At 28.3% G+C, this 5825-nt stretch overlaps 1 long non-coding RNA gene across 2 annotated transcripts; it reads right to left on the minus strand.

Moving 5' to 3' along the window:
- Positions 1-418: 418 nt before the first annotated feature.
- LOC127079568 (uncharacterized) lies at positions 419-2827 on the minus strand. 2 transcript variants are annotated; one of them, XR_007787938.1, is made up of 3 exons: positions 2353-2746; positions 1881-2218; positions 419-714 (listed from the first exon to the last, which is right to left on the minus strand). It is a non-coding gene; the product is annotated as an uncharacterized LOC127079568 (long non-coding RNA). The 2 variants fall into 2 exon arrangements; XR_007787937.1 differs by having other exon boundaries at positions 1881-2827.
- Positions 2828-5825: the final 2998 nt, after the last annotated feature.

The raw sequence follows: 5825 nt of genomic DNA on the forward strand, positions 1-5825 counted from the left end.
TAGATGTCCTTTTTGACTTGATTTTCGTTAGTGGGACAAACCCGTTTCTTTTTAGCCCATTTTAATAATTATCTATTTTCTAATCCATTCATTATTCACTTAATAAACCAAAAGAACCATTTTGCAATCTAATCCATTCATCATCCATTTTTTAATCCAAATACCATCTAGTCCATTAACCAAAATTCATAACCCAATTAACCAATTAACCCATTTGCAAACCAATATCCAAACCAAATCCATTTAGTAAGTCAGGAACCAAATATCCAACTTCTAAAACAATCCCATTAATCCATAACCAATTAACCCTTTACAAATTTATTAACCACATTCAATTTCCAAGCATCTAATACAATGCCATTCTAACTTCACTCATAAGTCAATTCACATACACAATTCTAAACCATTCCAATTCAAATGTTAAAACCATAAATGATATTACAATTCCGAATTCTAACACTAAACCATTCCAATTCAAATGTTAAAACCATAAATGATATTACAATTCCGAATTCTAAAGCGTTAGTAGCAACTATTATAAATTCTAATTCCATTTAATTCAAAAGTAAAGTACAAGTGTAAATCCAAGCACAAGTACAAAATAACATGTTATTCTAGCATTAACAATCCATCTTCTTTCATCATCTTTATGGTTATACATTCCTTGCTTCATCATCCTTCAAGACCAAGCCATGTCCTTTTTCATGGGAGTACCTACAAAAACCAAGAAAATCATGTTTCAAGATCCACATTCATTTCAAGTCATGGTATATGCATCATCCAAGTTTCAACTACAATTCAAGCGAACCATAAAATCAACTCAAGCTCATCACAATAACAATGCCATACCCCATAGCAATCTAACTTGGTTTATCACCTATGTTCATGACATGATCACAATAAAACAAGCCAAGCCATAACTTTACAACCAAAAACAGCATGCTAATAATTCCTATTCTTGATCAACAATGGCATGATAGTTTCCCTACATTTCAGTTCCACCGACATTTCATTTTAAAGCAATTTTCAACAGCAATTTCAGCAATTTCTAATAGCATTACATCAATTTCAGCAATTTCTAACAGCATTACAGCAATTTCTGCAATTTCTAACAGCATTACAGCAATTTCTAACAGCATTGCAGCTTTTCATAACAGCATTTCAGCATTACAACTTTTCATTACAGCATTTCAGCACTACAGCATTACAGCATTTCAGCATTACAGCATTGTTCTAACAGCATTTCAGCTTTTCCAACAGCACTTCATTGTTCCAACAACACTTCATTTTACATACAGCATTTCATTCTACAATTTCAATTTTACAATTTCTAACATCATGATTTCACTTCATTGCAATGACATTCCAAATTTTAGTATAAGAATATTCATTGAATTTTTTTATTGAAACTCCAAACAGAATTCCAATTATAACTAACTAACACAAACTAACAAACTAACTCCTAACTATTTTGGGCAATTGCCCAAAGTGCCCAAAACAGCCCCAACTAATTTTTAACCAGTTTTCAACCTCTAATCATCCCTCACCTAGTTCTATATAAGCATTCATCATTCACACACAAAGGGGCATTCTTCTTCACTTTTTGATTTCACTCACTCTTCACTTTCTCTCAAGTTTTTCACTCTCCATTCTCCATTCTTCAACCTTCCCTCACTAGAGCTCAAATTCATGGTTGTTGAAGCTTCACATTGAAGCTTCAATAAACTTGAGCATAACCTTCACTACACTTGATACCATAGTTTTCATGTTTCAAGCATTGAAAAATGGCAAAAGAATCAACAACAACAAGAACAAGAAAGCAAATGGATGAAAAGAAAGGGGATGAAGAAGAAATGAAGGAAAATTGAAGAATTGCTTACAGTATTGAGTTTGTTCCGCCATTGAAGAACCATCGGAGGGTCTCCGATCGGTAAGCCTCAAACTTTATTTATCACTCCATGAATGCTTGCTTGCTCATGTCTTTTATGCTTACTTGCTTGTTTGGGTTATCTTTTCATGCTTGTTTATGTATTTGCCTTACTTTTCATCTTTAGGGGACAATTACGGTGAGAATCTAAACCTTGCCATGAACACAAATCATAGAAAATTCAGCATCTTACTCATACCAAAACTTGACTTCTTTCCTCACTATTTCCAACCTTCATCATTAGTTCACCATAGACCACAAGAAACATCACCAAGAATCTTTATCGCAACTCTTATAAATACCAAATTAAAATATCATAACCATTAGAGAAATCGATTCAGGATCCAAAACAGTGAGAAAAAGAATCCCAAACAGAACCAAAACAAATAAAAAAAAAGGAAAAAAATTTGGTTCAAGCAATTTACCGAACACTTGGTATGCGAGTTACAGAACGTCAAATGCGGTAACCAATCCACAAGACAAAGTTCCAAAAACAACAAATAGCAACAACACAACATCACAGTGGAGAAGGAGAAGAATCAGAAACATAATTCAAACCGCAATGCTCACCGAAACAATCTGAAAATTGAGTCAGAACACATAAATTCTAAACCAAAACCGTGAGAATCTTGAGCAAGTAGTGTTGATATGGCGTTCAAAAATCGCGTTTGAAATAAGCGCTTATGTGTAAAACGTGATTCTCCATTTTTTTGGGTCGCATTACGTGATTCCGCCTGCGTTTCACGGTTTCATGTGTTTATGCTACTTACTGTCATATTTTATATGTTCTGTTATTACTATAAGCTTCATTACTATAACCTTTATTCTTATTCTAGCGTTCAGACGGGTGCCCGTCTGCCCGCTTTCTTTAATGAGCAGTGGAGAAAAATTAATGTCTGTTTTTTTTATGAGATTTCTATTGTACGTCATATTAAAAATAATATTATTATACTTTGAAAATGGAAGAGTTTTAAATTAAGTCTTCCATCCTAAATATATATATATGATCCCTTGGAAATGTCTATTTGTAATGATGCCCGTATTCTTTACCAAAATCATGATCGAATGCATCGGTAATAATCATAAATATTCATCTTTTTTTATGGAAAAACCACTTTCGTATTGCTTACCAAAATCCTCTATATTCATCTTTCTTTTATGGAAAAATTATTTTCGTATTGTTTAACAAAATCCCCTGTGAATAAATATCATGTTACCAAAATTATTTTTTAAGGATATTATTGATATCAAAATAGGTCAGGCCAAAACACCACATTAAATAGTTGTAGATACTCAATAAATAATATATATGACAAACATTTTTGTAGCATTAATGTAATTAATTATATTTTTTTTATCATTGATGTAATTTATTTTATATATAAACACGTAATTATTTAAGTTAAGAGTTTCATTCTACCTCGTCTATGTGCTTTAACACTTAATAAATATGTATACATTAAGTAAACACGTAATTATTTAAGTTAAGAGTTTCATTCTACCTAATCTATATGCTTTAACACTTAATAAATAATTTACTAAAATAATTTATTACGTAAAATAATTTAGTAAAATAAATTGTTATGTCTAAAAATAAAATAATTATTTATTTAATAACTCATTAAGATAAAATAATTTATCTCAATAGTTGATACATTATTTTATCAAAAAATCAAAGACATGCATTAAAAATATTTTATTTTATCATATTGAAATATCAAAGAAAAAATATGGTAAATAATAACACAAAAATAAAATAATTGATTATTTTTTTATGTTATTTCGGGTTAAGCTTGTTAGTGTTATAGATAAGTATAAAATCCAAAATGATTGAATATAAAATAGGAAGTAATATTTCTTTAAAAAAAGTTATATAAAATTATAATAACCGAAAAAAATGGAAATGTTAAATAGGAATTAGGAAGTTATTTGAGGTCACAACTGCCCTACGGTCATTATGTGTTAATTCTTTTTATTTTAATTATTATTATTTTTAAATAATAAACAAATATAAAAAAAGAAGTTACTTTTTAAAATAATAAAAAAATATAAAAGAAGAAGTTAAGTGAGGGTATTTGTGGAAGAAATAAAGGTCATACCAAAATCACATATCCCCTTTATATATAGTTATAGATATAGGTATAGATAGAAGATGAATTTGAACTTGATTGTTATTTATAATAACGGCTCCATTACTTGTATTTAATATTCACAATATTTGACTGACCTTTTTTTAATTTTGAATTTCTTTATTAATTCATTTTAAAACTAATAAAAATTATTTTTTAAGGATATTATTGATATCAAAATAGGTCAGGCAAAAACACCACATTAAATAGTTATAAATACTCAATAAATAATATATATGACAAACATTTTTGTAGCATTGATGTAATTAATTATATTTTTTTTATCATTGATGTAATTTATTTTATATATAAACACGTAATTATTTAAGTTAAGAGTTTCATTCTACCTAGTCTATGTGTTTTAACACTTAATAAATATTTATACATTAAGTAAACACGTAATTATTTAAGTTAAGAATTATGTGAAATTTCATGGGAATCAACATTCCCACTTTATTCTCGTAGGAGTAAAACAATGGGAATTGTGAAAGTTATGCAAGTTCTTTTATTTATGGAATTTTGTGATTTTTTTTTCAATTTTGTAACAAATATGAGAATAATTTTTTTCACCCATGTATTTTCGAGAATATAATTTAATTTCTAGACTTTAAAGAAATATCACCTTAAAGCGCACACGCCAAAAACTATAAAACACATTTTTTTTAAAAAATTTGGCGTATTTTTGAAATTAAATTATAAGTATCAAAAGTGATATATTTATCTTGCATTCTATTTTGACACTCTCTTGGTCTCAACAATTTATGATATTTATCATATATTTCGTACAATGCTTAAAACTCACATAGTATTATAAGATGATGATTACCATGATTTATAAAATATTAAATAGCATAATTTATGAAATAAGTTTATCACACTAAATCATTTATGAATTCCTGATACTCTCTTCTCTCTCACTCCTTAAACAACAACACCATTTTTATTATGCCATTTTTTTCTTCCGCCTCCTTATGTCCTCGCCATGTATTTCTTTTCATTAGTAATATGTAGTTGCTTCTCAACTTTTTACATTGCCACTTGTTAAGTTTGAAAAAAGAACAATTAGAGTACTACATAGTTGTTTTATTTTTATCGATCCCTGCATTTTTATGATAAGAAGTGAATTGAACGATTTAAACAACACAACAAATTTTATTTTTTAAAGTATGAACATGCAGCAATAATGAAATACATAATTTAAGAAGTTTTGATATTCTTTATAGGCAAGAGTTTACCTTAATAGTGAATGTTTAAGAAAACAAACTATCAGACTTCAAAGTAAGTATATTAAGTTATAGGAAAAGATAGTGAATGTCCTATCTAACATGTAATAATTGCTAGCAAAAACATAACATTTTTTATTTTTTTCCTTCACAACCTTTACATGTTGCTAGATTTTAATTACTATGAGGGATAAGAATGATTATGTTTTGTTTCAAGTAACTCCTTTCATTTGGGTGGACTGCAGTTACGGTATATAAAAATAATTATCAATTTTACGGCAGACTATCCACAAAATATCATCAAAACAACCATTACAAACACAAAAACCTTTATATGATGGAAAAATTCATATCAATTTAAAATGAAAAATGAAAGTATTTACATTGAACCTTATGACAAGCACATTATTTTTCAAGATAAAGTGGATACCAAACCAAAATTGAACATTTACAAACCACAAGGAAAAGCAATGTTATTGAAGAAATAATATGAGACTAAACTATTTTAAACCTCATAAATGAAAAGAAACCCAAACTAAAAACATT

This window comes from Lathyrus oleraceus, chromosome 1, assembly GCF_024323335.1.
Source record: "Lathyrus oleraceus cultivar Zhongwan6 chromosome 1, CAAS_Psat_ZW6_1.0, whole genome shotgun sequence".
NCBI classification, from domain to species: domain Eukaryota; kingdom Viridiplantae; phylum Streptophyta; class Magnoliopsida; order Fabales; family Fabaceae; genus Lathyrus; species Lathyrus oleraceus.